Genomic DNA, 25,715 nt, shown 5'->3' with positions numbered 1-25,715 from the left:
AGTGTTTATTTAACAGTAATTATTTGCTGGTGCATAACATAGGACCTTCTTTCTTTTCTTATATGACCAAACCAGATTCAAAATGTCGGCGAGAGACGAAGTTATGTCCAGAACATAACGTAATATTGAGATTTTTAATTGAACAGATAATGGCAAGTGTTCGGGATCTTGTAATAACATGTTTCTAGATATCCACTAGAATAACGACTCTCATCTACTTTATAACCAGACAGTGAATAAATAGTCACTTGCTTTTCAAAGGTCGAATAATAAAAGTATGGAAATTTTGAAATCTTATCGGGATATTTTGTTGTCACCAAAGGTCTGCAATGCTCGTTTCATAAACATGTCTTTTGGTATTAATACATTAGCCCGACCAATGGAATCAAGGGAACCAAAAATAACATTTAGTTTTATTATTCTTAATACATATAGTAAATAAATGAGGACCGCATTACACGCTAAACGAAACCTATATAAAACGAACCTGCGGACAAGACAGAATACACAGACATTGCAAGAAATAAACAACAAATTATCAAATCAAGCGAATGGATCCGGGGCCAGCCGTAAGAATTCGTCCCAAGATTTATTGGATATCATGAAATAACCTACGTTAGAATTAACCAACTACATTGCACTTTCTCTTTAAGAGAGATTTTTTTTGGCAAAATTCTCAAGCAAAAGATAAATACAAATGTTGTTAGGGAATCATTAATGATATTTAAATATAATTAAACTTTTGTGAATGAGTCTTGCTTCATGTAATATTCTTAGGTTATGCTGTTCCCACTATCACGATTCGTGCTGCGATTGAAATTGTGGTTTTATTCGCGGAGTAATTGTGGTGATCCTATCAGGTCTTAGCATATACATGTGTTGAGGCCAGTTGTCGCAATCGTGTTGATCATATCCGAACGTATCTGCTCTGCACGTACAAGATCGTGGACTCAATAGAGACAATCCTATCGTAACCCATCGCACGACAGTGGGAACTTAGCATAAGATAAGCTTTATTTTACGTTGTTTAATGAATGCATGCAAGATACATAATTACGATAATGTATCCCTTTAAATTGTGAAATTTTCGTTCGGCTGCGTCGTAATAGAGAACGCAAAAACGTTTAAACCCTCCACGTATTAATTTAACCTCTCTAGAATTATTTATCTTTTAAATGCATTTTCAATACTTCTTAATGCGTAGGTCAAGTTCGACTAAATCCATTTTATGATTGTGGCGTGCTCATGTTAAGGAATGAATTCATACTGAATTGTATTCTTTCTTCATGAGATATGTTCTTTCCATTTCAACTGGTAGAAATATTGAATTTAAGATGGGAAAAAGGATGTAAAATGGTATGAATAGCCATCTATTTCTTTCTAAAAAAACCATTATCAATATCATTTATCAACAGTAGTGCCGTGGGAAGGAAACATGCAATTTCTCTGATTGCATTTGAGTCATGGCCAGAAAAACAAATCATATTATTTATATTTTTCAACATTTGAGGTCCGTTATTCTGTAACTCTTTCAAGCTTACTAGCGAGCTCAATATTGCGGGACCGGAGGTGACTAAGCGAGAAAGGCCCTGGTTCGCTAACCAAAAGGTCTCGTGGGCCGGGCAAAGAACAGTGTCCAGTTGTTTGGGTGTCCCGTGTATACATTGACGTAGAGGTGAAAAGAACTACTGGCAGTTGGAATTCAAGTGTAGAACGTAGAGCCACAGTTCGGCCAAAATTTCTGTCAGTGCACACGGCAAAGCGTATTGCCGTCTTTATTAGGCCAGTCAGTGTAGGAAAGTAAGGCGTTAAACCCCATTCCATTTCAATTTCATTTTTAAATCTTGAGGAATTCCATAATTATTATGTTGACAAAAGGGTAAGTGAGTACCCGGATGACCACCTCCTCCAGAAACATTCTTAATTTTTATTGAAAATAATCTCGAATTTCAATGTAATAAAGCCGCCACTCCACTCTAACAGTGGCTGTACGTATGTCAAATCTAATAAATAATTTGAATGTTAAATGGATGTATTGTGTCAAGAGATAGATGTGTGAAAGGGGCTAATTATTGAAAAATAACGAATTGAGATGGAGAAAATGGACATTCGGGTACTTGGTACAGAACAAACATAAGGAGTGATTATTGGCTAATCTATTTATTTTGTATCCCCATTTACCAAGGGCATTTCAATAATTTACAAAAATTTATACAAGTATAGGCTACAACTGACGCGTAATATTGTTTTTGCGTAAGTCGTACGATGGTCATATATGGTCATAAGTCATTTAAGTTCATTATTAAAACAGAAATATACCATGTTTAAGTCCCGAAATGGTCAGGTTAGTAGTTAGTGGTACATTGTTTTCAACCTTGGAAGTAATTATTCTTAATGAGTAATTATTAACATGAAAAAATGTACTCGTTAAAACCCCATTTTATTTTAAAAACAGGGGCACTCTACTAATTACAAGATGGCGATCATCTGCGGCTTATTCCACGCTAATATGTGCTCCCATTGCTTATTTAAAATTTAATTAAGAAACCAAAACAAAATATCAATGCTAGAGGTACATCAACAAATTTTGCCCAACGCCTGGTTCGTTTTGTGTCGTTTCCAGACCGTGCCAAATTTCAGTACATCACTTCTTTGTAAATACCGAACGAACTTCAATCATACTGTAGTTTGCAATTGGTTCTAAAGACGACCAGAGACTTTAATGTTTAATTTATCCCTAATAGCACACCTTTAATATAACATTACTGAAAAAACACGGAATGCTCTTTTTCAGACAGGCAGCAATCATTAAACATACATTATGCAAGAGCTAAATCTGTCTATTGCAGGTCTTTCTTTAGGCCTGAAATGTTATCTAATTAACCTATCCAGATAATAATCAACTATCGATGTCATCGCTAGTCTGTGATATTTACTGGATTGGAATCCGATCTGCTGCTCAAGGCTCATTGATGATTAAATCAAAAAATGAATAATCGAGACTATGTTATTTTTTTATCCTATCGACTTTAGTAATGATGATCAAGGCTAGGCCTAAAATTCAATCGCTAAATTGTCGGTTCAGAGTGGATCAATTTGACTGAAATTTTCAGCCGTTTCTGCCATTATCTAACCTCCCATATTGTATCTAAACTATAACCTCCTTATGCACTAATATGGCTTTCTTATTATTTGGATTACTGTGTATGAAATATGAGTTTATAGCGGAGAAGCTTAGCATTGAAAATGGAACCTAATACCAGTCATTATTTGAACCAAGAAAGTAGATCGATTATGTAATTTTAATATTTGAATTTTTTACATGGACTCGTAGCATTATTACAGATAATTATACAGTTTATTGCCGTAGTAACCCATTCCAAGCTAACATTATTTCGTATTAAAGGAAAGCGCCAGGGGTTGCTTGTTTTGGGTAAATTCATTATGTATTATTATAAGACAGTGAACAATATGCAGTCTGCAGTAACATTATGTACACATAGAACTGTCTACTTCGAGAATAGATCTCTGCCCATGATAGCCGTCATATCCAAATATTTTGTAATGCTGTTCTGCTTGGTTTCACATCTGACTTAAAATGTCCGTCAATATTGGGTCCCTTGGAAGTAAGGAATAAAACATGAACTTGAGGGCAATGATTTAATTGATTCGACCGCTCACCTCCAATTTATAATTGCGGCGACTTTATGATCGGCCATATGACCTAACGAATAATATATCCGAAGCGACTAGACCCCGCCCCACCCCTTTAATTATAGCTATAAGCTAAGGATTTAATAGGTCTTTGCTTGAAACCTCTGTTTTAAAAAAAATCCCTCAGTTGTATGTAGTTGTCAACCTGTAATATCACGCTCATAAATACGTGTAAGATTGAAAAAAAAAGGAATTCAATCATTTTCATGTTCACGGCTAATGAAAATCTGATAATCTACCCAAATTCTAGAATTTACATGGATTTTCATCAAAACACTTAAGAGTCCTAGTAGCTTCAGATAATGTTGACACTTGTGTGTAAAGGTGTACCCGCGGAAGTCTCAAAATTCTAACTTTCACTTCTTCATTACTAGCCCTTGATTACAGTCAACGTACACCTCTCCAATGTTTATATACAAGGCGGTTCTAATAACCCTAACATACATTTACTAATCACTAGTAGTTGATATCAACCAATAGCTCTGTCATATTTATATATTTATGTCCAAACAATACAAAACTCAACAAAAAGATCCCCCCCCCCCCAAAAAAAAAAAATAAATAAAAAAATGGTAAGATCATTAGGGAAATTCGAGTCTTGAGATAATGTATCTTTATTCGCTTTTACAACCCGGCAGCTACTTGGACCATAAGGGATGTAATAAGATCTGATATATATAACGTAAATTCACTGGACTTCTACAACCAGCTGAATCATGCATATTGAAAATGATATCTTGGTAGTTATTTTCGACTACTTTGATATTCGACATTTAATAAGAACAAAGCTTTCATCTTCTTGATGTACACATCTCTATTAACCCACGAACATGAATGTGGATTTTAAAGGGAAGTTGTCATGGAAATATATTTATGAGCAGGTTGTTAAGATTTATTAACACATATCTGAAGATGCTATCGCATGAGGGTTTTCATTAAGGGTTACAACACTTGTAACCTATTCATATTTGATGGCCATAAGTCAACCCATCCCGCTTAACTCAATTCTGTCAATTGGAGAAACCGTCTCTTCTCAGAATCTATTAAGTCATATCGGGGTGGATAGCCGTAAAGGCTGTGACTGCAGTAAACTTCATACATTTCTGTCAATAACAGGCAGTGAAAATACACTTTCTTATTGAATCAAGACAAGAATAATTCCATAACTTGCTCAATAAAATGCCTGTTTCTGCTCCATAAAGCAATTTATAAAAATTCCTCGCCACATATAATAGATATTATATGGTTATATGTAAATTGAAATTGTAACTAGCAATAGATAAAACTAGTAAGGAAATCCTCACACTACTCCCAGGAACACGACTTCATATAATACTATAACCGGATTATCCACATCGCTACAGACAAATGCAATTCTACATCAGAATGCCATTAGATGCATTTATGTCGCGAAGTTGTTGCATTGTTCCTTGGAATGCACTTTGGCGGCATTTTTCCTCGCTCTTTGGGTATGGTATATAACTGTCAATGAGAGAGAGAGAGAGAGAGAGAGAGAGGCATGCAATTTTATTTCAATAATTAGCTTGCGCTATATGACCTTTGTTTAGTCGCGAGGGGAGACACAAGAAAACGTACGAGGTAAGGTTGCCCATAGACAACGCATCTTCTTTTGACACCCTTCTACCAACTCTCCAAGACCTTACTTTAAACTATTTACAACGGGATTATCTAAATATTCGAACTACAATACTGTGTTTAGTTTCCAATTATTTCCTTGTCTTTCCTGTTTTGTTCTATTCCCCTCGGGAAGAACCTTGCAATAAACATAATCTGTCCAATAGAAAATCCGAAAATTCTATCAACGTTCTACTAACATTAATTTCACCATCTCTTCATAAGCCTCTCTAATCCGATTTCAATGACCAAGCGGACACTATAAATCATAAGAAAGGGTATTTGCTGTGATAATCGCGTGTGGAATAATCCAGTCTGAATTGAGATATTGTATGGGTTGGCTAATTGGTTTTCGGTATGATGGACTTCTAAATTTGAAGATTCGGCGGGCACATAATATGTTCGACAGGAAATGAAATGACGTATTTAATAAAACGTCTTACTCTTTTGCACCAACGTGTCCCAGTGTTCAGTGAGGCGGATATATGCGTGACGGCAGCGCTACGGTATATGCTTATTGCAATTTCCAACTGCCAGGGAATCTTTATCGTTCTGCAAATGGTATACACAGAACCTTAAGTTTTCGTGTCACCCCAACAAATAGCCAGACACTCGTTTGCATCATTGACAAGGGAAACCGGGCCGGAAATTCCAGAGAAACTTTTTATTCGGCCAACAGTTTAAAGTGGAAATTATCAAAATAGCATCATTATAATGTATTTATATAGTCTTGTAAAACATTCAGAAGCATATGTTTTAAACTGATTTTATTCAAATCATTGCTCAGATACTCGTAGTAATACCCCACCATAATTTGGTCTTGGTCTAAAAACATCTCTTTATAGCGTACATTTCATGATGCGCAGTTTGTGATTTGTCGAATTAATATCAACCTAACAATTGAACAAGTCTGCACGAAGGAAAATTGATTAAATTGGGGTTTTAATTTATTTTAAGAACAAAAGAACTGATCCCAAGTGGAAAATCGTTTATGCAAATGCATTTGTACGGCTATTAATGTTTAGGCCCCACCAATTTGATTTTCTGTTCTTCTGTGTCTTGATAAAAAAATAGCCACTTGAATAACGTGAAAGGATATTTATATTGAAACTTATAAATTTGGAACTAAAATATTTTGAACAACAAAACTAAATACTTTTGGTTTTTAAATAATTATTTTCCCAGGAGAAAAAGGAAGGAAAGATTTTACAGGTTTTCTCGAAGAACAGAAATAAAATCGTTGTAGCCTTACTGAATTAAGGCTGAAGAACTTCTGGAAACATTTGAAATCATTAAAATCCGATTTGTGCATTGTATCAGAAGTTTTACGCAGCAGATGGAGCCGTCAATAGATGAACAACACAAATAAAGGGGTGTTCCCACTTAGCCGGCATGCTTTGATGTCAAATTTTGCCGCTAATCCAGAGTTAATCCTAGAACAATGGTGTTATAAACTATAGTCCATATCTTTTTTAAGACTAAAACTGTATTGATTTTAACAAATTTAACTTTTATTAAATAAAAGTTAAATAGCTTTCACATATAAATATATATTGATTTTAACAAATTTAATATTTATTAAATAACATTAAATGATTTACACATATAAAAATGCATTACAATTTACACATTTAACTTTTATTAAATAGCATTATTTAATTTATAAATAAATGCCTTACAACATAACAATCATTTTACAGCCCCACTAAATATGAAATATTTGTTCCATACCGATTTACACTTACAGAGCCATTTAATAACTGTGTTTTCAAATGTTCAATTCTTGTATCAAGTTGTCGATATTTCTTAACTCGAGGCCTTTTGGTACCACCAAATAATATCTGTGAAATGGTGATTTCGACATAGGATTGTTCTTGTTTTATTAAGTTAATGAATTGAATTCATGTTTGAAATCATAACGCCGGCATGAACTGTGTTCAAAATGTCATTAATTAGTTGGTTAATAAATTTTATTAAGAGGGATTAAGAGCTCATTAACGCTGAACACTAGTGAACAGTTCTTGAGTGACTACTTTTAAACAGACTATAGTTTTAAGATCAATCAAAGGATTAACAGTCTGCCGGCTAAGTGGGAACACACCAAATAAATATTACCAAGTAATAGCTTTTGTGATCGGGCTGTTCTTTACTCTGTGTCTACGATCTACAGGCACTTTCGTTTCTTTTCGCCTTTTCCTGCCATTTTTATAGCACATCCGTTTACTTCCCCTAAGCTTCACAGAGAATTTCTTCAGAGCGCAAAATTTAACGGTTAAGTTATAGAGCAGGAGCCCAGGGGGTTAACCTAGCTGAAAAGTGTACCAATTTTCTCCTATATGGTATCAATGTATGTATATCTGGTATCATCAGAATGTAAGTCTGCCGGGTTTCTGGTGGTGGGTGTGGTATCCCACGCCCAAAATGCCATGATCCCCAACTAGGCTAGATTAGCTCAAAAGTGTACCACATGAAAATCGCACAGAAATGTACCGTACATCTTCAGGTATTACAAAAACACTCTGACAGACATTTCTAGTGGTGGGGTACCCCTGACAGAGCTATTTAATTGCCAGACATTTGTAGTGATGGAGTATCCCTGACAAGACTTATCTAATTTCCAGACCAAAGCTAGGCTAGATTAGCTCAAATCTGTACCACCTAAAACAGCTTTGGAGTTGTTCAGTACCACCACAGGAATTATGAATGACCACTAGCAGACAGTTTGTGCGGTGGGTTGCCCCTAACAGACACGCCCAAAATAACACGCCCCTAACTAGGATAGATTAGTCGGCACTGTTCCTGTGGTCCAAAAAATTAAAAATTGTGCCAGGATGCGTAGAATACTAATACCTAGCACATATGGAAGATGAGATAAACTGCGGTTGTAGGAACAATTTTATTTTTCAAAAACACATTTTTAGCCCCATAAAATGTTTTTTGCCCAAAAATCAATTTCTTGCAATCGCAGTTTATCGCCTCTTCCATACGTGCTAGGTATTAGTATCCTACGCATCCTGGCTAAAAATCTAATTTTTTAGAACACGGGAAGGGTGCCTACGAAGCTAGCCTAGTTGGGGGCGTGGCATTTTGGGGCGTGTCTGTAAGGGGTAACCCACCGCACAAACTGTCTGGCAGTGGTCATTCATGACTCCTGTGGTGGTACTGAACAACTCCAAAGCTGTTTTAGGTGGTAAAGATTTCAGCTAATCTAGCCTAGCTTTGGTCTGGAAATTAGATAACTCCTGTCAGGGATACTCCACTACTACAAATGTCTGGCAATTAAATAGCTCTGTCAGGGGTACCCCACCACTAGAAATGTCTGTCAGAGTGTTTTTGTAATACCTGAAGATGTACGGTACACTGCAGTAAGATTTTCGTGTGGTACACTTTTGAGCTAATCTAGCCTAGTTGGGGGATCATGGCATTTAGGGCGTGAAATACCACACCCACCACCAGAAACCCGACAGACTTACATTCTGATGATACCAGATATACATACATTGATACCATATAGGAGAAAATTGGTAACTTTTCAGCTAGGTTGACCCCTGGGCTCCCGGTCTATTAAGTTGACTATTATTACAGTGCTTTAGTTTACTGCTTATTTGGTAGAAGTTTTGATTCTAGACTTCAGGAGCAGTGGGTTTAGTAATTGTTTTTAACGTTTGCGTGGAATTTCCTAAGTGAAGTAGTTCTTCCATGCGGTATAGTGGAATGCACATTCCAGTCGCCATTTTATTTGGCGGACCGTCGTGCTTAGAAGTCTAGTGTTTGCACTATTATGGCGACTTTGTCTCATCGAATTTGTGTAAGCCAGGTCGGCTGTATTACTTCGATTTCGGAACCGGGTTCTTATTTTCCTCAAAGACCGGTACGAGTAGCCATATTTGGCCTTTCTTATATCAAACGCATGTTTAGATAGATGCAGTCATCTATCTGGTCAAAAATTTATGACTAGACCGTCGTCTCTGCGAAGTGAACTGTTGGGGTAATGGTAGATAATAAGAAATTACTTATTGGTGAACACTAGGCGGGATTGTAGAACCCAGCAACATGGCTATTTATTTTCATCCATTTTTGGATAATTTTAATCATCCATGTTTGGATAATTTTAATCATCCATGTTTGGATAAATTTAATCATCCATGTGTGGATTTTATTGTGTTGGTTATTATTATCATCCATGTTTGAATATTTATTATCATCCATATTTTGAAATTTAAATCCCATACATGCTTGAATATTTAGCCCCATCCCAGTTTGAATATTTAGTCCCATCCAGGTTTGGATATTTAATCTTATCCAGGTTTAGAGTTTAATCTTATCCATGTTTGGATCTAATTTAATCCATGTTTGGATATCCAGTTTTATTCATGTTCGGATAATTTTATGTCACCCGACTTTGTTTAGATGTATCATCATGCCGAAGCGAAAGTTACAGATACCTCAAAGTTCTAGTGAAGAGGAGGTATCTCCTAATAGTAACATCCGCCCGGTTTCTTCCGAAGAAAACATACTTTCAGACATCATTTTGCAGGTTTTGTGAACCTGCATGTACCTTACCTGCATGTACCTTACCTCTTTAAAATCAACCAGCGGGTCCAAATGATGCACCTCTGCTGCAGACGATTTCTTCATTGCCGCAGTCCCCTTCAGTCCCTTACACAGCAGCTACTACCACAGGATTGACCTCGGCAGCTACTACACAGGAATTACTTCAGCCACTGCAGCAACCACACCTGGATTGAATGTGTTTTCAGTGAATGTTGTCAATTTGTTTGGAACCCGGCCTGCCATGGACACAGGTAGACATCCTGTGTGTCATTTTTATTAACATGTTTCTGACAAACTTAAGGCCATTATTTGGTCTAATATTTTTGTTGATTTCTGTCAATTGTTGCCAGATCGTTTATCGCTGGACATACAGGATGAGCCGCTTCTGAATTATCTTCAACGCCAAGGTCCAAAACCCTTGACTTTTGCTCATCGGCAGCGGGCTTTTGCCATAGTTATGGATATTTACATTCAGAAGGGGCCAGACGCTGGCACAGACATATGGCACAAAATCCTTTAATTTTTTACGATACTCAATTCAAACGTCTTCGCCAGTCAGTTCCCTGTGCTTGGGATCAGATCAGCGATGATCTTTGGCTTAGGGCAACTACCCGGCATGGACCATAAGTTCCCAAAGCACGTCAAGCCACTCCAGGATTCCGAGAGGGAGTTTGTTGGCCTGTTAATAGGCCTTCCGGTTGTCGATATCGCAATTGTGTATATACCCACAAATGTATGAAATGTGGAGCTACCCATCACCAGATGCTGTGTTATACAGGGAATCGCAACCTTGACCCCTTAACAAAATTTTTTTCTCGGGGTGCATGTGTTGCAACACCCAATTATGGTCAAAACACATATCAGCCTGTTTTTCCAGGCTCCGAAGCACATCGGTCTTTGGCAATACATTCCCGTTCCTCTTCAGCCACTGTGACATCCACCCTTCCATTCCAGGCCAACCAAAATAGTGTACCTGCCAGCAAAGGTCCCAACCCCAGTAATTCTTAGCAGGCTACAAAATGTATTGGAAGACTATATCACAAAACAACAATTTTTGTGTAAGGGTTTTTCACAAAGTTTTAGCATCCTTTTCAATGGTTCTCGTATCACCAGGAATCATTCTTCTTGTTTCCAAAACCATGATGTTCTTTTTAAGAAGGTGAACGAAGAATTATCAGCAGGGAGAGCTATGGGTCCCTTCCTTTCACCACCATTAACAAATTTGAAATGCTCACCGTTGCGTGTTATCCCGGGTCTTGTCGTTTGATCCATGATTTATCCTGTCCTGTGGGTAATTCAATTAATTCCGGTATCGACCCGTTCTTTACACAGATTTCGTATGACTCTATAGATAATGTAATTTCTTTGGCTAAGCAAATGGGAAGGGTAATTAATGGCAAAGGCCGATATCCAAATGCTTATCACCTCCTCCCAATCCATCAGACGATTATACTTGCTAGGATTTAGTATTTCTTATGAAGGAATATTACATTACTTTGTCGATATGTTCTTACCGATGGGGCTTAGTGTGAGCTGTCAAACCTTCGAGCGGTCTAGCTCCGCGTTACAGTGGGTTATGGAAAATAAATTTTCCCTTAGTTAAATGATAGATGATTTCTTTTTTATTGGACCCACTAATTCACGTCAGTGTGCGACATCTTTACAGTCCTTTCTTGACCTTGCCAAATACTTGTCTGTGCCCATTAAACAATCTAAAACCGTTCGTCCTACAACAAATATCACAATTTATGGTATAGAGGTTGATTCGGTTTCCATGGTATACCGTTTACCAGATGATAAGGTCTCCAGAATTCGTTTGGCCCTAGAGAATACCTAGCAAAAGAAAACACTATCATTAAAAGAGTTATAACCTCTTGTTGGGATTACTGATGGTACCAGGGAGAATTTTTCTACGCCGGTTATTTGACCTGACAATGGGTGTCAAAAATCTTATTATTTGATTTGAATAACCAACGCTGCACGTTTTGATTTGAAAGTCTGGACTGAGTTCATGCAGAGATTTAACGACCGATTCATGTTTTTGAATGACGCCTGGGTTGGCTCCGATACTATCAAATTATTTTCAGATGCAGCCCAATCTTTGGGTTATGCGGCTGTATTTAGATCAAATGGTTTTCTGGGTCTTGGCCCCAAGACATACAACTTTTAAATATATGTGTCCTGGAACTTTTCCCAATTGCTTAGCATTGGAGCACTGGGGTCATTTGTTAACAAAGTCTTAGTGCTTTCTGATAATGAGGCCATTGTGTATGTTATCAATAAGTCCACGTACAAATGTCCCAATTTGATGTCCTTGGTTCGTCGTTTAGTAACTGCTTCCATCAAGTATAATGTGTTAATTAGGGCGGAGCACACAGCTGGCAAATCTAACACGGTTGCTGACTGTCCTTCTCGTTTCACATTTCATCAAGCACGAGAATGGGCCCCGTGATGGTGAACCCAATATACTCGAGAACCTACCTCCATCAGCTTTGCCGCTGCTGAATGCGACTTTGGCAAATTCATCGAATGAATTTTATTTAAGAGCCTGGACAAAGTGTATTTCCTTCTGTATTAGCAGTAATTCGTCCCGAACTTTTCTTCTTCCAAATGTGTTCATTGTTAATTTTCTTGCTCATCTGTTCGAGTCAGGATACTCGCCTAGTTCCGTTGCTTCTCATGCTTCTGTCATTACTTTTGTGCAAAAGACATTAGGGTTTTCAGATTCCATAAATACCTTCCTGGTTAAGGATTTAGTAAAAGGTGCTCGTCGTTCCAGGTCCTCAGTTCCATCCCGCTTACCAATAACAGTAAATAATATCCTTTGCCAGTTGCTCGAGACTAGCAATTTCATTTCCACCCCGTTATTATTAATAACAGTAAATATCCTTTGCCAGTTGCTCGAGGCTATTCATGTAGCAATTTGTGTCAAATCACACCATCTCTCTTAAAAGCGATATTTTCCTTGGCTTCGGCAGGTATCTTTAGGATTGGATAATTGGTTTAAAAATCAAAATTATGTGCTAGTAATGTCATCCAAACTCCTAAAGTAAAACTTTTCTTTAAAAATCCTAAGGTTTTATCTTATATAGAGATAAGCACGCTTAATTTTAAACAGAAGTCGACATCAAAACCTGTTAAACTGTCAGTGCAATATTGTAAATTCCAAATTTTGTCCGATCTGTTTATTGTTTGATTATCTAAAGAGTTGTCCCCATCCATCGATCGGGTCCATTATTTCAATTTATCGACGGATCCCCTGTCCCATATGCCTTTGTTAATGCTAGTTTAAGTAGACTTGTGTCCTTCCTGGGTTTAGATAGTTCAAAATTAAGTTACATTTGTTTTATGAAAGGTTACTCTCAGGATGCTATTTAGATGTGAATGACTGGAAAAAATGACATTGTTAAAGCTTTGGTATCAGACGCATAATTTTAGTACATGTGTACATGCAATACACTCTAATAATGGTTTGTAGTTCTGTTGATATATGCTCATTCTTTGGAAAATGTTAGCGTAGGCTAGCGTTTCTTTGGATGGTTATGTTAATTATGACATATATGTGCCTATTTTTTTTTAAATACAGAGTGTAAATATGTACCCATTCTTTCAAAGTGCAGAATCTAGACTTAGTATTATGTAAAACTGTACCCATTCTTTGAAACATGCTTAATGCTTTTCTTTCGATCGTTCTCGGTTAATATCATGTACATATGTGCTCTTTCTTTGACAAATGCATAGCTTTTCCTTTGATTGTTCTTTTGTTAATAATGTGCATGACGCCGGTTACGTGCAATATGCAAAAAGTAGGCAAGATTGTGTCACAATTATGCACGACAAGTATTAGGTGCCTATCCTAATGTAGGCAAACCTTTTTCTTTTCATGCAATCTGTTGAAATCAAGTATTAGTATGCGTACATTCTTTGAAATATGCATAGGCCGGCTAATTATTTCTGTTTGTATCCTTGTGCAGAATGCATAATATAGGCTAGTTGTTATGTACGATAATTATTGATGTGCCCAGTCTGTAAAATATGCATGTGTTGACTACGGGTTCCTTTTGATTGTGTTATTGTATCGCTATCATTTAATTAATAGTGTAGCTTATTATTTTCATTCAGAAAACATGAGATCCTGGAAATATTTGGGGAAATTGTAATTTAATTTTTGATATTGCTTGCTTTTTCATCTCATGTTTTCAAAGCCGTATGTCACATCAGTACTTGTGTTTGTTTGTTATTCATTAAAGGCGTGGGCCGGGGGGGGGGGGGTCCTTCGCTAGGAGCACACAAATCTTTAGAGAATCACTTTTTGTACTGATGTGTTAAGAGTAGAACAAAGCTAAACTTAATTTATTTCATGTACACTTGTTGATATAACTCTAGCTTTAAAGATATATTCCGCCGAGATACTTGGAATACTTTTTCGACATTCTTTTAAATCAGAAATTATGACTTTTTTAATGGCCAGGGACCTATTACATCCTCCTATTGTAAAAAAAAGACCAACAATAAATTGAACAAATTAATGGTTACTAAATGCCAACCAGTGTGACTAACGCTACTCTCGTGGTTATGAGGTAACGTCTTACAAGTTTAAAAAAAATCTACGTAATGCCGGCTATGTCCAAATATGTAGAATGTATCCATAAAGAAACAATAATGTTGGTAAGATATCTATTATTACTGATAGTTTGATATGTTATTCAATCGATGGTCACGAATTTAGATTGGTGACTAGTTGTGAAGAAAATATATCTTTAAGCATTTTGACAAGAATAGAAATATGTCGCTAGAAAAAAAATCAAATGTACATTATTAATGTTTTTAACTCTAAAGGCTTCGGGCGAATAAATGAATCGAATATACCTCTCTTCAAAATACTGTTCTAAGAAATTACTTCAGGCATCACATTAACACCGATATAAAGAGTTATATTTATGGCTATAGAAACAAAGATGGTCATGTTTTATTGTTTGTGGACTCTCTACAGGTCACAATTCTTATCCGATTTCGACGAAACTTGAAATATAGGTTTATCCCCAAAAGATCTCGGCTGCTTTCGATATTGGCATGTATCGGATCGAAACTTCATGGATTATGGCCCCTGTTTGTACGAAAAATCACGTTTTTAGCTTGTGGACCCTATAGAAGTCATAATTTTTACCCGATTTAAAAAAACGTATTATTATATCACCGTTACACCCTAAGGATGACTGAGTTCAAATTTCGTGAAAATCGGCCCAAAATTGACAGACAAAATGGCCGCCGTTCGTTCCCAAATAGCGTAAGAATATGGTATATCAAGGTTGTGGACCCTATAGGGGTCACAATTTTTATCTGATTTTGTTGAAACTTGAAATGTAAGTTTATAACCCAAAGATCTCGGTTCCTTTCGATATTTGTGCATATCGGACCGTAACTTCCTGAATTATGGCCCCTGATTGTACGAAAAATCACGTTTTTAGCTTGTGGACCCTATAGAAGTCATAATTTTTATCCGATTTAAAAAACCGTTCTATTATATAACTGTTACACCCTAAGGATGACTGAGTTCGAATTTCGTGAAAATCGGCACAAAATTGACAGACAAAATGGCCACCATTCGTTCCCAAATAGCGTAAGAATATGGTATATCAAGGTCACAATTTTTATCCGATTTTGTTGAAACTTGAAATATTCGTGCATATCGGACCGTAACTTCCTGACTTATGACCCCTGATTGTAGCTTGTGGACCCTATGGAAGTCATAATTTTTACCCGATTTAAAAAAACGTATTATTATATCACCGTTACACCCTAGGGACGACTGAACTCGAATTTCGTGAAAATCGGCCCAAAATTGACAGACAAAATGGCCGCTGTTCGTTCTCAAATAGCGTAAGAAAATGGTATATCAAGGTTGTGTACCCTATAGAGGTCACAATTTTTATCCGATTTTGTTGAAACTTGAAATATAAGTTTATAACCCAAAGATCTCGGTTCCTTTCAATATTTACTCATATCGGACCGTAACTTCCTGAATTATGGCCCCTGATTGCACGAAAAATCATGTTTTTAGCTTGTGGACCCATTAGAGGTTATAATTTTTATCCGATTTAAAAAGCCGTATTATTATATTACCGTTCCACCCTAAGGACAGTTGAGTTTGAATTTTGTGAAAATCGCCCCAAAATTGACAGACAAAATGGCCGCCGTTCGTTCTCAAATAGCGTAAAAATATGGTATATCAAGGTTGTGGACCCTATAGAGGTCACAATTTTTATCCGATTTTGTTGAAACTTGAAATGTAAGTTTATAACACAAAGATCTCAGTTCCTTTCGATATATGCGCATATCGAATTGTAATTTCCTGAATTATGGCCCTTGATTGTAGGAAAAATCACTTTCTTGTTAGCTTGTTCTCTATCCATCTCTCGAAAATGTGGGCGTATCCTGCCTGGCAGCCACTGGTTATTCAATACACGAGCTTAAACCTAATTAGCTTAAACCTTGACGCATTGGAAGCGTTGCGGAGTGAAAACGGGTTGGCGGCCTATGCCTCAACCCTACAATGTAAAGAAAAATATAGTTCTAACATGTTTATAACTGGCATGGATATAATATACCTGGATTACAACTAAAGTCCCGCCCCTGTACCCCGAAGGAGGCGGTATCTCGCTTGGTTTTGTTGTCCCCTCTTTACTAAAAGGTTACCTACGCCCCATGGAAAAATCTTTATATAGGAATTCGGAAATGTTCAGATTTTCAAGAAACACCATATAAATCATGGAAATTGTGAATTTTTAAACGCATTCTTGTTTACTCTCGTTTTCCTCAAAATATTTTAATCTTATAAAATGAAATGCAACGGGGGTTTAAAGTCCTGCTGCTCTGTTCCAACTGGGCTAATGAAGACGGATACATGTCATACAGGTACCTTGCCCGGACTGTCAGGCGGTACGGCCTACTTGCATATCGAATTCAACGTGTACGCCAATGTGTACACGGGACATCGGATTTTCGTCCCATTTAAACGACTATAAGTTGGCCTTAGCAAGACTCTTCACCACTGACATGGATGAACCACGCAGGAAAATCCCGATTAACTTTCTCGGCCATGGCAGGCATCGAACACGGAACTTCCAGATTAGCGAGCCAATGTCTTACCTACTCAGCCACCTTTAATCTTATAACGCCAGTATACGATTGATTTTGTAGTTCATTAAAATCATGTAATTATCGATAAATTATCTTCTAAACTTGCTTAATTATCATAGTTAGCAAATGATCGATAATGGACGATTTTCTTGGTTAAATTTCTTCTCTATTATTATTATACATTTTTTTTATAATTGCATGTAAACTGGCTATTGTTGAGTTGTATGTTAAAAATTAACGCAATTTCGTATTCGCTAATGAGCACAATTTGATATTGGTAATCGTTACTTAGATGTTTAACTTGGTTATACGTGTTAATGATATTTAGACGATGAAGAGAAAGTTGTGATATGTAAGTGTTAATGAATCGTTGATCTTTCCAGCTATCTATTTACGTGTTTCATGTGGTGGAGAAGCCTGCTCCATATACGACGTGTAAAAGCAAATCAAATGTATATAATCTACAACTACTTCTTAAGCCCCTTTGAGAAAAACATACATTTATCAAAAACAAGATTTATATGGTGATATCCAGATTTCTTGGAACATTTTTCCAATCGAATACTTTGGCATTTGTATAGTAAAAAGAATAAAGTAAAACGAAAATACATTGGCGGGAAAATGTTATGGCCTCATTCAGTGTTTCAAAATGACTGCCGATGTGTGTGTCACATGATAGCCAGTTGTAGACCATATGAACTTAAACACTTTCTGATTGGTTAATTGCTTGAAATGTTTTGAACAAATGTGTGATGTGTTGACTTCAATGTTAAATCCCTGTGATACCTTGGCCTATAACATTTTTTTTTATCATCCCGGTGATCTTAATCTTTATAACCATAAAGAGCCCAATTATCACAATCGTTGGTACAATATTGACAGGGGGTCATATTTTGCTCTGCTATTGAATCAAGTGGCGTAATTTCAATCCGATCTCCTTCCACTGCTTAAGACCCCTTCAGCAAACGAATTATTGAAATAAAATTGTACCGTATGCTACTCTCTAAATGACGTAGTATTCGCAAATATACTTATATAACAGCCGCAACAATGATGTAAAAGAAGTTGTCTAAATGCAAGACTTGGGGCATTGCATGGATGGATTTCTCTGCCCTCTAGAGCAGACAAAAATAATATGTAGCTAATCCTGTGTTAAAGACCCATTCGACATATTTTTCTAGAATGTTTTTGTCGACGAATCCAAACGATACTGCTTAAGGAAGCAAATCTCAATTGTACACCAGACAATTCGCCCAAAGATGTTTACATGTTTAACACATTTGATACTAGATCACCTTCAAACACATATTTGACAAGTGACTCTAAAGATTATTTTTTACTGTTAATGTTTGTTTCATTTTAGTTTTACAGTACTTATAAAGACTAAAAGGTATCTCTGCGTACATAAAAACTAGAGATATGGAAGGAATTGAATTGAAGTGAGGATTATAACACCCCTGGAGTGATGACGCCACTCATACGATGTGTTGATCAGACGTTGAGACGTGTTCGAAGTGATACATTTCATTATGATATGGAAGTGATGACGACGTCATATCAAATATACATTCTAGGCTTCCATGAACACTTCATTAATATTAGGGGGGTTGGATGTCTGAATGGTTAGCGTGCGCGCGCTGTATCATAAAGTCTGTCATTGAGTCGACTGGCGTGGTTTCGAATCCCCGGTTGTACGTGACAAGGAGTAGGGTCGTCTGTCCAACCTCGTGGGTTTTCCCCGGGTCCTCCGGTTTCCTCCCACTGCTAAAGACCCCTACGCGCAAGCGAATTATTGAAATAAAATTAAAGCTTATGTTAGTCCCGAAATGACCAGGTTTGTGTCGAGTGGACGTTAAACCCCATTTCTCTCTCTCTCTCTCTCTCTCTCTCTCATTAATATTACTTCTTACGTTGGTGATTTTTGTAACATTTCAACAACATGTTATCCACTTCGACTCACACCATGAAGTGTTACTCAAGTGTGTTTCGTACACACTTCAACAGAGATATATATCATTTCTGTTAAACTTATAGAGTATTTAAACGGGGTGCTGTTAAGTACTGTTAAGTACAATCAAGTACAATTGTACCACACGCCACAATGACAGGCCTTATGATCTAAAGCGCACGCGTTAAACCATTCGGGCGATCTTTATAAACGTGCAATATTTGTAATGCTTAACACACAGGCATGAGGCCTTGGTACATACACGAATTTCGTAGCAAGTGGAATATTTAATTAACATAAATCGCTGCTATTAAAGATACATTATGGGAGATTAGATAAAGAGCTGGCAGTTCTCACTATAATAGTTTAAAACTGGATAATGTAAAGGGGTTTTGCTGAAAATTTAAGTAAAATTGATCCACTCTGAACCGAGATATAACGATTGAATTTTCAGCCTAGCCTCGATCATCATTGCTAAAGTCGGTACGATAAAAACATAGTCTCGATTATCTATTTCAGGAACCTAATCCAATAAACATCGCAGGCTAGATAACATTTCAGGCCTAAAGAAAGGCCTGCAATAGGCAGATTTAGCTCTTGCATAATGTATGTTTAATAGGTGATAAACGACTATTAACTTGAAACCCTGATAACAAACACGGAATCTAACGTTATACTTACAAACTCGAATGGTATTTCAATAACCGTGTTTGCAAGAATAAAACAAAAAGTGATAACAGTGCAACTTTCAATTCAAAAGCGTACATACTGTAAATACGACATTGTGACATGATTCAGAAACTTGTAGCACGTAATTACGTTAGATACGACACTTTATTATAGTACATAGAACATGATTCTGAAACTTGTGACACGTTACTACGGTAAATACGACATGATTCGGAAACTCGTAATTACTGCAATAATAAAACATGACTCGAACGCGGTATACGGGAATGATTTCGGTTTATGACATAAAAGACTGCCATACTTATAATATTCCACAGAGTCTATATTGTGCTTTAGTATATTTGATGACTAATGTCCACCCCTTCTTCGACTGTTCTTCGAATGAGATGAAAAAAACTTGGTGTGCGCGTAAAAGAATCCTTGACAGTTGAATTCAGTTGCTATCTGGACAAAATTCTTCCTCGTTGCACCTTGAAGGACATTTGCCTATCTTAATTAACCCGGTCATCTTTGACCGTTCTGTTTGTATATCTGTGCAGCATTCCTATGGATCTATAGCTCCGTTTACACTTAGCCGCGGCAAGCGTGCCGTTCTCGGCACCGTACCTGGCCGCAATAAATTTCAAGAAATTGACCCGTTTACATTACTCTAAAATAACCGGTCTCGGAGCCGTGCCAGGCACGCCAATGTAGAAGTTTTCACAGAAAAGTTAATTTCACACCCAATGCAAATTACCCGGATGAAAACAATTATGGCGGTTGATTTAGTTTGGGCAGCCATTTTGACAGAACTGTCAGAGTTCGTGGGAAAAAAGGTCAAGATTCATTTGGCGCAGTAAACCGTACTAGACCACCTCACTTCGGTGGGCCAAATTGACACGGTACTCAGTACGGCACGCTTATGTTTGACCTGTTTACACTACAAAAAAGTTAACCGTGCCGTGCCTGGTACGGTGCCTGCCTGGTACCGTGCCTGGCACGCTTAAAATTTGTAATGTAAACGGGGTTTATTAGACAGTATTATTTTAGAAGTAATCGTACAATTTTATTACAGACAGTAGCTAGGAATCATTTGATAATAATATATGTGTTCCCGCGGTTTCTTTTAATCGGCTAAGATATCCGTAATGATAAACGTGTATTGATTAAGATATATATTATTTTTTAAAAAAATCAACCCCATAATCCTTAAGTTATCTAAGTATATATTGTAGATAATTAAACTATAACTGTAGCTAAATCTTATATACTTGTCACCTAGTTCATGATTTAAGATCGTCTAATGTTTCCCAAAGAACATTATAGATTAAATAAATGAATTTTAGATTACATTCGATATACCTTAAGTAGATTTCTCTATGTGATTTATTAAACTGTTATGTCTGAGTTTTTTTGCATACATCATTTTGTGTTTATAAGATGTTTCATATCTAAACATCTCAGAATTACTTACCCAAAACATTACTATATAAGAATTAAATATATAGCTGCTGAATAAACGGCTTTCCTTTAGTAAATTGACTTTGAATGGAAATGAAATGAAATGAAATGGGGTTTAACGTCCTACTGTTCTGCTCCTATACTGGGCTAATGAAGACGGGCATACGCCATACAATGTGCTATGAGGGAAATTTTGCCCAGGCAGCGGCACTATCGCCTACTCTTATATCGAATCCCAACTGCTAGGGGATCTTTTACGTGCATTCCAATATATACACGGGACCTCGGTTTTTTACCACATCACGTCGGAATATCTGGATGAACTTTCTCAGCCAATGCAGGGATCGAACACCCGACCTCCAGGCTAGCGAGCCAGCATCTTAACCACCCAGCCACCGTGGCTCCGACTTCGAATGGAGTTATATACGACTACTGAGAAAGCATATTTGGAATATTTTGTACCAGACATAGTCAAACCAACCAAGCCGCTGGCAGGATCTGTTAATAAAACCACTGGTTGTATTATCATGGGCGTGGATTTAGTGGGGGGGGGGCACCCCCTTAGAATCGTGCGAATAGGTCTCTGTCCCCACATGCTTTTGATCGCCAGTACAGCTTTTCAGGTTTATATCCACATGAATGTCCCGTTCTGAAGGCTGTCTAACCACTGTCTTGGGTCTCGCCACAGTTACTGATCCTTAGATATCTTTCTCCTTAATTTCATGAACAATTAATTGTGCAGCTTTGATGTAGGTAGTCAAGTTTTCCATATCGTCATCATATTACCCCTAGTTACAGCTTACATCGAAATAACACTGGTACAGTAAACTGTTCGTAATTATTATTTTGGTTTGGTAATGAAACAATCTGATTAATACAGATCTATATTTCGTTTCGTTTTTTACATTTTTGATGGCCTACACTACATGAAGATCTGACCAGTTATAGTGGGGGTTCACGCCAGGGGTCAAACGAGCGGCTTTTGACCCTATGACGTCAGACATTGATTAATCAATCAGTGTTCAGGTTTCTAGTGGTTTACCCACAGTTCCGTGGGTAAAAGAGGTCAAGAACTCGCCGTAACAGACCGTTTCATTGGCTAATCCCTTAAACCATCCAGAACACGTCAATGATAATAACTCTTCCAGATCCTAGTGTCGTAAAGACAAGTAAAACGAAATTTTGAACTATGAAAAGGAAACGAAATAGGGTCTGTGTTTTAATCAGAATGGTAATGAAATACACGCCCTTGCGTATTATAATTTCCAATAATGTCTATATGATTACAATACTTTGTTAAAAATTAGTTGACAAATAACTCTTAACGTGGTTGTTTAGATTTTGACATATGGAGGGTGTTGATTAGTCGAATGGTTTAACGACTGTATATCATATCATATTCACGACTGTATACGTTATTTGAAGGTGTTATATTTTTTATTGTAATGGTGTGGATAAGCTAAAGGACACATGAAATGAAATGGGCTTTGACGTCTTAACTATTTGCACCAACTGGGCTAATCAAAACGGAAGTTTGCCCGGGCAGTGGCACTGCGGTCTACTCTTATTTCGATAATTACTTGTTAGGGGATTTTCAACGTGATGCCAGTGGTATACAGGGTTTTTGATGCTATCCAAAGAACTATATAGACCCATTTCCTTGCCAGTCCCTCCGTGCTGCACTTTTGACGAAGGGTGACTATATAGGCCAGTGAATACCGAAGAACTTTCTCGGCATTAATATTCTGTTAATAGAAACATGAACCAGACTAAAGTGATTTGTATAACGAATTCATCGTTGAATTTCGTAAGAATGCAATCAATTAAACCACTGTTGCAATGAATACGCATTTATAGCATGTGATTTCAAATCATTTCTTCATCAAAAGATTCAACTGCTTTGGCTAAAGTTCTTAACTTTTATCAGTTCCAGAGCAACGGGAGATTCCATAATCTTCAGAATAGATAAAAATAACCAAGTTTACTTAATGATGCGATTTGAAGAAGAAGATATTACAATGCTGTAAATATCTCAACGTGTCGTGTTGTATGAAATAAGCTAACGAGGTGCCCAATTCTACAAAGAACGCAATTTCCTTTGGAATTAATGCAGGAGACAGCGGGTAATTGTGTCTTTTAACATCTAAGTACTTCAGTAGGATGTCATTATATAATGTCATGCAACGACAACAATTTCGACTTTTAATCTAAGGAATCGTATTTAAAAAGTTTGAAGTTCTTTTGTCTTTCATCATTATAATGAGGATATACGCGTGGTTCTTTGATATATGTAACATAAGCTAAATTAATGGGGAATAAGCGCTTTTGGTTAACAAAAATCCATTTGACGTAATTTAACTATACAATCACATCGGGTAAAGTTGAAGATATGTGAAATTTGTCTGAATTACATACAGACATGTTATAATTTCAATTTACAAATAAGAGAGAGGGAGCGAGTTTAACGTCCACTCGACACAAACTAGGTAATTTCTGGAGTAACATATGGTTCAAATTTATTACAATAATTCGCCTGCGCGTAGGCGTCTTTAACAGTGGGAGTAGAAGATACGTGAAATTTGTCTGAATTACATACAGACATGTTATAATTTCAATTTACAAATAAGAGAGAGGGAGCGAGTTTAACGTCCACTCGACACAAACTAGGTAATTTCTGGAGTAACATATGGTTCAAATTTATTACAATAATTCGCCTGCGCGTAGGCGTCTTTAACAGTGGGAGTACACCCGAGGGCGCGGGAAAAACCCACGAGGTTGGACAAGCGACCTTATTCCTTATCACATACATGCGGGTAATCGAAACCACGCCATTTGTCTCAATGACATACATTATGATGCAACGCGCATGCCCTAACCATTTGTCCTCCCAAACCCCTTTCTGTAAGTAGGACATTTGTTAAATTTCCAGTTCTCACTTTTGTCATTTCCATGTTTATTGGCCTTCTAGGTTTGTGTATTTAAACCGGTGTAGGAATGTGACGGAGCTATAATTCGTTCACAAATAGCGTTTAAATACAACGATAGCATTAAATGAACAAGTAGAGCTTTGGAAAAAAATTGGAGGATATAAAAAAAAATAAATAGATATCGCCAGGTTAAAAAACAAAGCATGGAATTCGCTATGGCAATTAAGCTGACACCGTAGGCTGTCTATACCACAACAATACCCACACGAAACATTACATTGGTATGTTTCCAATCCTTAAAGATACATTATGGCAGATTAGATAAACAGCTGGCAGTTCCCACTATAATAGTTAAAACTAGGTAATGTAAAGGGTATTTGCTGAAAATTTCAGTCAAATTGATCCACTCTGAACCGAGAATTTATCGATTGAAATTTCGGCCTAGCCTCGATCATCATTACTAAAGTCGATACGATAAAAACATTTAGTCTCAATTATCAATTTCATGATTTAATCATGAATGAAAGTTGAGCAGCAAATCAGATCCTAATCCAGTAAATATCGCAGGCTAGCGATGACATCGAGAGATGATTATGGTCTGGATAAGTTAAATATTGTCTAATAATTTAGATAACATTTCAGGCCTAAAGAAAGGCCTGCAATAGGCAGATTTAGTTCTTGCATAATGTATGTTTAAGGGGAGCTTATGTCATCATACAACTGAAAACGTGATAAGCGTCATGTGTCATGTGACTTTATAAATAAGCCAAATGGAAGCAAACGAAGACACCAACTTTTCAAATGTTCATGATGACGACATAAATGTATTTATAGAATAGTGGCATTTTGTGATCACGTGATGAATAAATTAACATAAGCAGACATGCAACTGACTGGAACTAGTTGCGTTGAGTTGCAATGTCGACATAAGCCCCCCTTTAATCCTATCGAAGTCTCTATAGCGTCTAGATAACCAAGTTAACAATATATATAATCTTCGATTATCCCTACAAACGGACCCAGGCGTCATAGATTCGTTTGCAAAATGTGTGCCAATACGTTATTATTGTACCGTAGAGCCGAAATCTACTAACGGGCTGTATAAACCATTTTGTGTCATACAAACTAGTGTACATTACTGATACAAAACTATATTATGTATTTGTTTTCCTAAAATAAATATCTGTGTACCCCCGCACTGATAAATAACCTAATCCTTATTAAATATCTGCTTTTAGGCACAATCCTTCCTTCAGTCATATTATCGCTGGACGTTTGAGTGACAATCGTACAGGCGATCGCCTAAATTAATTTGTGCCAGGGAAACCTGTTTCGAATAAACTGGCGTTAATTACAAGATTTATTTCAGCATAAATTCCCACTCCAGGTCTTGTTGAGCGTGTAAATATGCAAACCTAACGAAACTGTTGGGCTATGCGGCATGGTACGCTTGAGAAATGGAAATGAGCATGTTTAGTTGAATGGTTAATTTGCTGTCCCCGGTGTAGAGCCTGGATTTAATGTTCTATAAAGAGTTTGTAAAGGAGAACAGAAAAAGAAAGAAATGTGACAAAATAGTTTGGTTTTAAGTATTTTTCATCATCGGTATCATAGTGGAGAAGGCCATTACGTGACATAATTATTGAGTGATTGGATAAATCAAATTA

Source organism: Patella vulgata, chromosome 7, assembly GCF_932274485.2.
Source record: "Patella vulgata chromosome 7, xgPatVulg1.2, whole genome shotgun sequence".
Taxonomy (NCBI): Eukaryota; Metazoa; Mollusca; class Gastropoda; family Patellidae; genus Patella; species Patella vulgata.
The sequence above is the reverse complement of the archived record's forward strand: the minus strand, read 5'-3'. Positions refer to the sequence as shown.